Source organism: Sceloporus occidentalis, unplaced genomic scaffold (genome assembly GCF_023333645.1).
Source record: "Sceloporus occidentalis isolate IW3139 unplaced genomic scaffold, rSceOcc1.0.p SCAF_4, whole genome shotgun sequence".
NCBI classification, from domain to species: Eukaryota; Metazoa; Chordata; class Lepidosauria; order Squamata; family Phrynosomatidae; genus Sceloporus; species Sceloporus occidentalis.
The window spans coordinates 15,823,765-15,836,139 of record NW_028316984.1 but is presented as its reverse complement, the minus strand read 5'-3'; the positions used below and the strand labels follow the sequence as shown (position 1 = coordinate 15,836,139).

The following is a 12,375-nucleotide window of genomic DNA, read 5'->3' as shown; positions in this document are numbered from 1 at the left end:
GATGATGATGATGATGATAATTGGAAACATCTACAAGGTTATGGGTTCCCCACCCCAGTCCACCAAACCTGATTAGTATCCCCTTTGCAGGTATGCAAATCAGCAAAGCCTATTCAGCTAACCAGGGTGTGGAGGGGGGAGTTTTCCATTTTCTACTGTTCTGTTTTCACAGCTGTTGAATTTATTCAGGTGGTGGTTATTGTGATTCAAGGAAGCTGCTGGGGGTGCATGTGTATGTATGTACAGTAATGTTTTCCATTGAAAAGCTTAATCCTCCTCAGCCAGCTATTAATCTAGTTATAGCAAGGGAAACATTTCCGGAAGACTGCCGCGGCAGTGCATGGACACATTACAAAATCACAGTTGGATTTGATTACTCTTTCTACAAAGGTTTATAGCCTGCCACAGGTTCTATTTACATTTCCACTAGCTTGATTGGTATTGGCTTTAGAGGAGTTATTCCAAGACAAAGCATACAGAGATGGTACAACAAGAAAGCATATGAGCCTTCTTCGAAGGGGATGCATGCATAGGGCTAACTGAGAGATGTATTCTGGGTAATGAGATGTTCTCATGAAGTACAAAGGAAGACCATCACTGTCCAGAAGCACCCACGAAGATTCTCTTCACCATCTTGACAGGTGTATCTTCACAAGTGCAGATACACGGCCAATGTGGCCTATGAAGACGAGGTAGCTAACTTTGGCCTAAATCCAATTGCTAGACCCAGAAGTTATCTGTAATGTTTAGAAAGAATTACTTTTCTTGTAATTTGAATCCATTGGTTCATGTTCTAGTCTCTGGAGCATCAGAAAACAAGGTTGCTCCATTGCATTCTCTCAAATAATTAAAGATAGTTGTTTCATTTCACATGTACATATTGTTTAGTGTTGAATAAAAAGTTAGCTGGAAAAAAACTGTACTGCTTGAACCTATCATTGTTTTTCCTGTGTTATTTCTGCCTCTGGTCCCAAGTTCTTTGTTAAAGAAGTTGTTGCCAGGAACACATCTACTTCATTAATGGAAGTATAACTGGATTGTTCTTTTAGTTTGGCTGCCAGGTTCTTGTGAGATTTTTGTCCTTGGTTGCCAAAATAACATGGATGCTATAAACCTTGACTATTCCAGCAGGGAGAGAACCATTTGCTGCTCCACCTCAGGCAATTAAGTGTCCTTGGCTGGCACCATTCATTTTCACCTTTCTAAATCATAAGACCCACCTTTAGCTCAAACATGCCTTGGGTGAACCATTTTTCAACCATTATTTGTACAGTGATAGTGCTGCGGTTCCCCTTCTCCATAATAGGTCAGGCTTTGGCCTACTGGTAGATGCCTGGATGTCAGTGGAAGACCAATGCTAGAATGCTGATCAGTTGCAAAGTGGTCTAAACAAGCCTCTGTAGGAGGAAGAACTGGAAAGCTTGCAAATTACAGACAAGTTCCATTAATTCAAGGAGGGGTCTGTTCTTTCTGCATGCAAGCTTTGGGACAACATATATGCAAGCCATCTCAAGCCAGCCTTACAAGCAAGAGCTGATGAAAAAATGGATCCCTCATTGTATGAATCAAACTTCTCTGTAATTTGCAACTATTGAAAGAAGGAGGCATTGAAAGTGAGGTGTGGATAAGTAGAGGTTTCTTGGGTGAAGTTTAAAGGATCTGTCCAAGGTGCTGAATCCTATCTCCAAAGAGACTAAACACCTTCAATAGTACCTTTAAAATTCAGGTTAAAAGCCAAATCTGGTTCACCACCCCACTGGCATGGGATTTACCATCCCTACAGTGAAGATTACTGGACTACAGGAAAATGAAATCTCAGGGGGTCTGTGTATGTGTGTGTGTGTGTGTAGGTAAACTTCCTTAACAAACCTCTGCTAACAAACCTCATTAACAAACCTTCTCTTGGCCATATAGATGAGACTTCTGCATGGGTAAGTACACACTTCATGCTCACCTCTCTCCACTCTTGCTCTGATCAGCCCTACAGCCCTACAGTAAGGGAGGAGAGGAAGCTGTCATACAAATGGCTATGTGTCTCCTGGCATTGTGTCTAGCTTGGCTGTAAATAGTCAGCTTAACAAGACAATGAGTTATGCTATATTTGTGTCTGTGTAGGAATTAATCCTTGTAGTCAAGGAAGGAAAAATATCCAATGAACCATATTCCGAGACAAAGTCTGATGTTCTACATACCTCTTTGTATCGGTATGTACAGTGCTCCCTAGATATCCACTGGGGCTTGATTCCAGGGCACCCCATGGATACCAAAATTCATAGATGCTCAAGTCTCATTATATACAATGGATAATAAAATGGTGACCCTGATATAAAATGGCAAAATCAAATTCCTTTTGGGAATTCATATATTTTTTAAAAAAAATTCAATTAGTGGATGCTTGAATCTGGGGATAAAGAATCCATGGATACAGAGAGCTGACTGTAGTTTACTGGCAGGGTGAAGAGACAAACTCAAAGTCCAGTGTATCACTTCATGAACCTCTCACTGGATATGCCCACAGAAACTGCCTCCAGAAACCACAGCTATGGTTCTTAATTACTGGCCAGCTATGGAATGACCTCTCCCAGCATACTTGCAGTGGGTAAGCATTAAAGGATAGGTCTGATCACTCTCTCTCGTTCATGAAAACTTAATTAAACTGCTCTCAGCTGCATGGCAAGACTTATACAATGAAAAGTACACGAGAGCACAGAGTTGGCAGTAAGGTTTCAGCCCTACCCCACCTTTGTCTGTGATCATATTGTTCATGAATGATTTAAGAAAACAATCGCGTTAATGATTTAAGGAGCTTTCACTAAGCAAGTTTAGAACATTGGTGGAGCTATTCTAGGAGCTGCTTCGCTCCTGGGGTTTGGGGGTTTAGGTTTTTGTTAAAATTTAGATATTAAAATTTGTCATTCCCTCACCTGTGGCCAAGGGGCAGGCACCCCCACTTGTACTAATGATAAATAATGCAGCCGCACTGTCTGGCATTTTGCTCTTAGGCTTAAGTAGGTCTGTTATATAAAGGCAAAAACTTGCTGAGAGCCAGCTGTAAAGCTTACAGCTTACATTCCATTTATTGGCATTTCCCTGCTTGACTATCTATAGTATAAGCATTTTTTTAAAAAATCTAGTTTTGAGGAATTTTCTAAGTTTGTGGTAACCTAAAAATATGTGACATGCCCTGCTGGGGAGCTTGGTAAAATGTGTTTTTCTGGTTGACTGTTCTAAATGGGATGTTTGTATAGCCAGAAAGGAGTGAATAGAGAAACTATTATTCTTCCACTTGTGAAACCTCAAAGGTAACCTGAACAATGTAATACTTGCAAGCTGGACTGGCCCTTCCTTCAGGCACAGTAAGACTCATTTCTATCTTACATTTGCATTTCGACAATGAGAGGAGGAGATACTTATGAGATTTCCGGCCAAAAATGATAACATGGCTGGCTATACTTCACATGCACTTTGACTTGAGAAAGTAGGGTGCTGTTTGCTGCTCCACCTCAGGCAGCAAAATGTCTTGAGCTTCAGGTGCACAGTTTCCCACCTTTGGCTGATACAGTGATGTCACAGGGACCTTGCGGTTTAGCTGTCAGTGCCTATTTATTTATTTATTGCACTTATATCTTGCCATTCTCCCAAAATGGAATCCAAGGTAGCTTGCAATAATTTTTAAAAGATCCAACTAAACATTAATTTACAACATTTAAAACAAGGATTTCATCCTTGGCTGGTGACTTTGACCTGTTGACGTATTAGCATTGTATAGTCGACCCTTCTTATTCACTAATTTTTTATACATGGATTCAAGCACCCATGGTTTGAAAATGTTCTAATAAAGTATAAATTTCAAATATCAAGCTTTGATTTTCCATTTTTTATAAGGGACACCATTTTGATATGTCATTATATTTAATGGGACTTGAGCATCCATGGATTTTGTTATCCACATGGGATCTTGGAACCAAACCTCAGCATATAACAAGGGTCCACTGTATTTCCCAACTCTAAATATATTGAGTCAAGGAACTTCCCTGTAGAGATAATAACTCTGGTGATCACAGAACTTGTGATCAGCTCTTGGCAGGAAGAAATGCTCCGCTTGGGCCTAGGAAGCACTGGTTAACTTCCTCTGACTTTCTCCAAAATAGGCTTCTATACCTGGAACAGGGAAAGACAGAGACACATTGTGACACTTTACAAGTCCCTCTGAGTGCAAAATGTTTGAGCCTTTGCAAGATCTGAATGAGAGTGATGCTCAAAGGGTTGAAACTTTGTCAGCCGAAAGTTTGATAAGGTTACGTTTGGTTGCAGTGAAAGGTAACATATATTTAAAATGTGGAGATGTCAACTTCAGGGTCAAATCTTTTGAGATTGGCCAAAATGTTGAGAATTTTGGCTTGAGATTTATTTATTTTTCCTTTTTAGAACTATAAACATCAAATGACAAATAGAAACTTCAGATAAAACTGGAGCTTTGAATGCCAGTTTACTCTAGCTTATAGTATAGCTGGGGCAGAACGTTCTTCTCAGGATATTGAAATTCAACTAAGTAGTTCACTGTTACTATTGTGGGTACACCATAATGGGAAATGTCATGTTGTTGTTGTTGTGTGCCTAACAGTATCTTCCAGCTTAAGGCCATCCTTAAGGCAATCTCCTATCACAGAATATTCTTGGCAAGATTTGTTTGGAAGGGGTAGTTTGTCTTTGCCCTCCTCTGAGGCTGAGAGAGTATGACTTCTCCAAGGTCAACCAGTGGGTTCTTATGGCTCAGCAGGGATTTGAATCCTGTTCTGCAGAGTCATAGTCCAACACACAAACCTCTATGCCACACTGGCTCTATGTCATATTTTGTACTGGAGGTCAATTTTCCATTACAATAGCTCCAATGAACAAGCACACCACATTTCAGAATTCAAAGGCAGCACATTCTAGGAGATATACTGACTTTCTGCATTGGTTTGGTAATAAGACATTGAGTACTAGAATGCACTGATTGCTAGAACACTTTGCCTTGTACTAGTCTTCTAGCATGAGTGACTGATTCTGTATTTCCTTCCTGTAACTCTGTGACGGTGAACTGAAGCACTGCATTGCTGCAGTCCCTTTTGTCCCTCCAGGACTGCAGCATGAATAGCTACAGACCAGAACTATCCAAATTTAATCCCATACACTGGTATAAAATCACAGCCTGGAAAAAAATGCCGTCTCAGCCTGCAGTTTACTGAATCTCCCAATTAACAGAGTCACCAGCCATGCTAGTGGGGGGGGGGCAGATTCTGGGGGGTGTAGTCCAAAAAATAACATTTCGATAGTCTGAATAAAATAAGTTTTAAACCTTCTATTACATGTTGTCAGAAATGCCCTTTTTTAAAATAGTTAGCTTCACTACATGCTTTATCAGAACTGCATATAAAGTCATTGAATATATACAAAAGAAGACAACATTATACCAAATAAATAAAAGCAAAGAGACATCAATAATAAAAGAACAGAAAATAACACAAAAGATAGTAATATCTTCAAGAAGTATCTGCCATTGTTTAATCCAGGAAGAATTTTCACAGTAAAGGATCTAAGCAGAAGATCTTGGCACAGTAGAGAAAGGCTACATCTAATCCTCAGTGCAGTAGCGAAAACAGGGAAGGATTTCCCTCATGTAGAGATACCCCTTTATTTTCTCTAAAATACACACATTTATTACATTTATCTCCCACCTTCCTCTCCTCCACTTTCCTCTTACAATAACCTTGTACCAGTTGAATTCAAATATATAGCCATGTTAGTCTGTAGAATCAGTATGTAGAGAGATCTTTTAGCACCTTTGAGACTAACTAAAAGAAATAAATTGGCAGCATGAGCTTTCATAGATGGAAGAAATAGAGAAAGGCCCACCGGACGAGATCCGTCACATTGCCAGCTGTCAAGACGGATCTCTTCTGGCAGGCCTTTCCTGATGGCCCAGCCACACAATGACTGCCCTGGCATCATGACTACCCACCGCTCTGACCTTGTTATAATATCTTTATTGTGTTTATTTATTGTAAGGGGCTATACAGGATACCCCTTTCCTGGCTAGATCAGGGCTGCAGCAACCTCATGCTGCAGCCCTGACACAAGCCTCTGGAAGGCGCAAAAAGGAGCCACAAAAAGCGTCTCCTTTTTGCACCCTCCAAAGGGTGCCATAGCTGTGGCAGTGTGGCTGTATGGTGCCCCTTCAGCATTGAGTCATCTGGACACAGCACTGGAGGTGTGTCATGATGGCATGCAATGTCTGGAGCGGCACATGCCATCATGGCAACCTGGGACGGAGTTAGGGTTTGCATTGTCAGGATGCTGTGCCCTGACTCCATCCACAGGCCAGCATTTCAGGCCGGTCTGGATAGCCCCCAAGCCTACAAAAAGTCATGCTGCCAAGTTCTTTCTTTCAGTTAGTCTCAAAGTGCTACATGATCTCTCTACATACTTGTACCGGTTGTTCAGGCTGAAAGACAGCCTAAGCCAAAGTTACCCACTGAGTTTTCATAGCTCAGTGGAGACTAGTATCGGAATGTCACATATCCCTCTGAAGTCCAGCAATCTAACCACTGTACCACACTGGCTCTCTAATGGATGTCATTCACTCCTGAAAAGAGCTGTAAATGAAGATGCCATAACACGTGGATGAAGCCACCCTGACAATGGAGGAAGTCCAGGAATGATGACAATATCTGAGGGAAAATGTAAGATTCTGCCATTCATGATGTTGAGATGGACCTTATGTTAGTAAACAGGAACTATGCTGAAAATATGGGATTTTGATACAAGTCAGAAATAACTTGAAGGTACCCACCAAGAAGTAGTAAATGTATTGCTCAACTGTGAATTTGTGTGTTTATTTAATGCATTTATTTACAGGTTGAGTCTCCCTTATCTGAAATGCTTGGCTTCCTGAAGTGTCTTGATTTTGATTAGATTTTGGAATATCTGCATATACATAATGAGATATCTTGGAGATGGGACCCAAGTGTAAACACAAAACTTATTTATGTTACATATACACCTTATACACATAGCCTGATGGTAATTTTATACATAGTGTTCTTAATAATTTAGTGCTTGAAACAAAGCTTGTGTACACTGAACCACCAGAAAGCAAAGGTGTCACTATCTCAGCCGCTCATGTGAACAATTTGGAACATTTTGAATTTTGGAATTCCCAATAAGGGAGGCTCAGCCTGTACCTTCTTTCAGCCAATTCCCTCCAGCCAGATTAAGTTTTAAATACTAAAATGACCACAACTATTGAGAGAAAAAGAGAGAGAGAAGGTGCATCTTGGATCTCTTTAGGAGGGAGTGACATGATTGCCTCACTTCTGCCTTCTTTCAGGTCTAGTTGCAGGGAAGGTTAAAGCATGAGGATGTTTTTAATTGGAGCCATGTGCCATTTCTTCTCTTACAGTCAACAATAATGTTCCTTTGCTTTCCTTGAACCATTGGCAGCCTATAGTCTGATCAGGTGTGTGTATACCTCAACTTTTCATTTCAGAAAGAGTGAGGTGCCCCTCCTCTATAGTTTCATTTGGACCCAAGGCTGCCTCACCTTGAACCTTCTTTGGTTTTTCTTTCTAGCAAGATGCAGGAGAATTCAGACTCTGGAACTTCCTGACAGTAAGGGTTGTTCAACAGTGGAACAAACTCCCTCAGAGTGTAGTGGAGTCTCCTTCCTTAGAGGTCTTCAAGCAGAGGCTGGATGGCCATCTGTCGGGGATGCTTTGATTGTGATTTCCTGCATGGCAGAATGGGGTTGGACTGGATGGCCCTTGTGGTCTCTTCCAACTTTACGATTCTATGATTCTGTGACCTGATTTGGTGTGCTTTCTGGCCCACATTATTTTCTGTTGGGGAGAGTGGGTGAAAATAAATCACTCCTTTTTGCTTGCTTCTTCTCCAGGACAGCGTGTAGATAAATAATTCACCGGTCTTGTACATAAGAAAGAGGAGATGGACTACTCACATCTGAGGCTATTCTTTCTCATCTGTTTTAAAAGCTTAAGTAAGGGCTTGCAATGCATACTGACACATGAGAAAAATAAATGGGCCTCGGCAGGGGAATGAATTGTATTGAACAGGAGTGACGGCAGGATGAGGTGAACCCTGTTGAGCTAGTCAGCCAACACTGAATTCACGTTTACTAATGCCATTTCATTACTATTAATAACTTTATTTGCACCCCTCTTTCCCCCAGCACTAGGATTAGAGGTGGTTACCATATTCTACATTCTTCAGCTGCATGGCCAGCCCAAAAAACAAGGAGGCAGAGCAGCAAATGACACCCAAATTCCAAACCAGGCCTAGACAGGGGTGGGCAACTGTTGTCCAAAACACACTGCAGAAATGATCCCACTTCAGGCTGCTTTATTGTGGCACCAGAGCTCTCTGAGAGAGAGAGAGAAAGCTAAATGTCCCACAAAACTACCATCCCCAGAATTCCCCAGCATTGAGCCAGGGCAGTTAAGACAGTCCCAAACTGGATTATTTCAGCAGTGTGTTTGGGACCTAGGGGAGGCCAGGAGGCTGCATTAGCTCACCCAGGAGACCTTGGAGGCGCACACAAAAGCAAAGTCTCCTTTCATTTTACTTATGGTGGCCCTTAAGGTTACTCTATCCTGGGGCTTTCTTGGCAAGTTTCTTCAGAGGGGGGTTTGCCACTGGCATCCTCTGAGACAAAAAAAAAAACCCTGCAAAGAATAGACCTAGAAATGTCTGCTTCTTAGTCCTGCTCCGAATGGAGGACGTTTGGGGATCCTTCCTGGGCAGCAGGCGGAAATGGAGGACGCGTCCTGGAAAAGGAGGACGCGCCCATGCCTTCTGGCTGAAGGCCCCCCAGAGCTGAAAAGAGGCCAAGACGGGAGGCTCGCCTCTGCCATTGTGACGCCCTCGCCTGGCTGGCCAATCCCGGGCTCCCGTTGCCATAGGAGCCCCCGGCTAACAAGCCCTGCTTCCTCCCCCTCCTCCTGCCCCTCCTCTTCCTCCTCCAGGCTCGGTCTCCCCCCCAAGCGCCATCCACCCACGAGGCCTGCTCAGCGGGGGCAGCAGGTGAGAAGGGGCTTGCAAGCAGGGGGAAAGGGCATGCTCTCCAAGGCAGGTCCTTGGATTTGAGAGAGAGGAGGAGGAGGAGGAGGAGGAGAAGCTGCTCCAGGTTTGCCTCTTCTGGTTGTTGGGATTTACTAAAAGAAGTGGCAGTATTTTCCCATAGGGAATCATTGCAAACATCTCCCATGTTTCCCTCTAGGCGACTATTCTCCCATGGTTCTCTATGGGCAAATATTCTCCAATGTTTCCCTATGGGCAATTATTGTCCTATGATTCTCTATGGGCAAGTATTCTCCTATGATTCTCTATGGGCAAGTATTCACCTATGTTTCCCTATGGACAGTTATTCTCCAATGATTCTCTATGGGCAAGTATTCTCCAATGTTTCCCTATGGACAGTTATTCTCCAATGATTCCCTATGGACAGTTATTCTCCAATGATTCTCTATGGGCAAGTATTCTCCAATGTTTCCCTATGGACAGTTATTCTCCAATGATTCTCTATGGGCAAGTATTCTCCAATGATTCCCTATGGACAGTTATTCTCCAATGATTCTCTATGGGCAAGTATTCTCCAATGATTCCCTATGGACAGTTATTCTCCAATGATTCTCTATGGGCAAGTATTCTCCAATGTTTCCCTATGGACAGTTATTCTCCAATGATTCTCTATGGGCAAGTATTCTCCAATGTTTCCCTATGGACAGTTATTCTCCAATGATTCTCTATGGGCAAGTATTCTCCAATGTTTCCCTATGGACAGTTATTCTCCAATGATTCTCTATGGGCAAGTATTCTCCAATGATTCCCTATGGACAGTTATTCTCCAATGATTCTCTATGGGCAAGTATTCTCCAATGTTTCCCTATGGACAGTTATTCTCCAATGATTCTCTATGGGCAAGTATTCTCCAATGTTTCCCTATGGACAGTTATTCTCCAATGATTCTCTATGGGCAAGTATTCTCCAATGATTCCCTATGGGCAAGTATTTACCTATGTTTCCCTATGGGCAAGTATTCTCCAATGATTCTCTATGGGCAAGTATTCACCTATGTTTCCCCATGGGCAAGTGTTTTCCAATGATTCTCTATGGGAAACTATGGTTTTTCTATGGGCAAGTGTGGTTATCCTATAGGCAAGTACTGTCATTTGTTTTAATATGTCTTGTTGTTGTTGTTGTTGTTGTTGTTGTTGTTGTGTGCCTTCAAGTCCTCTCCAACTTATGGCGAACCTCTCTCACAGAGGTTCCTTGGCCACCTTTGAGGGTTTGCCATCTTTGAGACAGAGACAGTGTAAGTAGAGGTCTTGGAGCACCTTTGAGACTCACTGAAAGAAAGAGGTTGGCAGCAGGAGCTTTCCTAGACTTCAGTCTACTTCCTCAGGTGCATTTGGTGGAGTGGAAAGCCAGGCACAGACCTGTATGCGACACTGGTGTGTGAGAATGTCAATTCAAATTTTAAATCCTTTGTGCGTGGAAAGTGGAAGTGGCAAGTCCAGTTGCTGAGGCTGAGAGAGTGTGACTTGCCCAAGGTTTCCCCCCCAGTGGGTTTCAAGGCTGAGCCAGGATTCGAACCCTGGTCTCCAGAGTCCTGGTCCAGAAGGCTCCAACCACTACACCATACCTGAAACGAAAATCTCACTTTAGCACAGGTCAATGAAGCAGCTTAATCTGTGCAGTTCAATGGTTCAGTTGCTCCAACTACTCCAGCACACTGCCTCTGCTTGTCCTTTCTTGCTGCCAATTAAAGCACTCATTCCCAGGGTGGCTGGAAGTGTCTTCCTTTTCCAGAACCCATCCTACATTTTCACCTTCTGTCCAGGAGAGATTCCAAAATATCTCTGATGCCTGGAGACCCTATCCTGAGTGTTTTCTGGGCAGGTGGGGTGTGTGTATGTGTGTGTGCCATGGCCATCCTCTGAGGCTGAGAAAGTGTGACTTCTGGCCCAAATGTCCTCCATTTGGAGAATGACAAAGAAACATGCATTTACATTCCTAGGAGTGTGTTGAGCTTTTCTTGGGTCATGTCCTCCCTTTTCCTGGAATGTCCTCCATTTTGCGGTGCCTTGTCCTCCTGGGTGGTGAGGACATCTAGTCACCCTGCCCATCCTGATGTCTTCTAGTACACCCAAGGGACCAAACCCACTTTTCCTTCTTTGGAGGCAATGGATTGCCTCAGTATGATTTTTCTGGAGTAAGAGCAGTTGCACTTTTTATGCCAGGTCTTTTTCTTCTCTTTCTTCCCCCTTGCTTAAGCGGAGATCTGATTCCAACATGGCTCTCCTTCCAATCTTCATTCCATCCCATGTGAATGCCTCTAGGAACTCCAAGGGCTGGACCTGAATGGCTTGGCCTGCTGATATGGAAAGCTGTCATTGGTGGTGGACCATGGATGGCCGTTAGAGAACTACATGCTTTAGTTTGTTGTTGGTTGTTGTGTGCCTTCAAATCCTTTCCAACTTACAGTAACTCTATCACAGGGATTTTCTTGTCGAGATTTGTCATTGCCTTCCCTTGAGGCTGAGACAGTGTGACTTGCCCAAGATCACACAGTGGGTTTTGTGGCTGAGCCCTGGTCACCATAGCCAACACTCAAACCATTACGCACCTGTCTGCTATTTTGTTGTTGTTTATGTGTGCCTTCAAGTCATTCCCTGACTTATGGCCACCTTGTCATGGGGTTATCTTGGCAGAATGTGTTCAGATGAGGTTTGCCATTGCCTTCTCTTCAGGGTGAAAAAGTGTGACATGCCCAAGATTGCCCAGTGAATTTCATGGCTGAGCTGGGATTCAAACCTGGTCTCCAGAGTCATAGTACAACACTCAAACCACCACACACTTGTCTGCTATTTTGCTGTTGTTGTTGTTTTTGTGTGCCTCCCAGGTATCTACATTATCCTGCATTATCTATCCATTATCTATCCACCCTGTTTCACTTTTTTCTGGCCATTTGAGCAGGTTACAGTTCTTCTCCAAGGTGGGAGCAGGTCATACCACTTCTGGCTTTTCTTTTCTTTTTGCAAATTACCTTCTCCAGTTTGAATTTCTCTGTATGTGTGCCTTAAAAATTAAAGTTGGTTTTTTTCATTATTTTTTAGAATAAAGCCTTTTAAGTAGAAGGAATTAAAACAACAACAACCAGAAATGCTGCCACTGAGGACCAGTTCCTGTAAGATTATAAAAGGCAGGTCTGATTTTTGGAAGCCAATCAGGGTCATCCCTGGTTAGTGTTTGTATGGGAGACCTTCAATGAATACCAGGTCCTGTAGCCTATATTTCAGAAAAAGGAATTAGCAA

General features: G+C 42.8%; 1 protein-coding gene across 1 annotated transcript in view; it reads left to right on the top strand.

Moving 5' to 3' along the window:
- Positions 1–871, top strand: part of LOC149313541 (uncharacterized) — a 28,597-nt gene extending 27,726 nt beyond the window's left edge. Inside the window, exon 5 of the mRNA XM_089519279.1 lies at positions 91–871. The gene's annotated coding sequence lies outside the window, so the exon portion shown is untranslated. The remainder of the gene's footprint in view (positions 1–90) is intronic.
- The last annotated feature ends 11,504 nt before the right edge of the window (positions 872–12,375 follow it).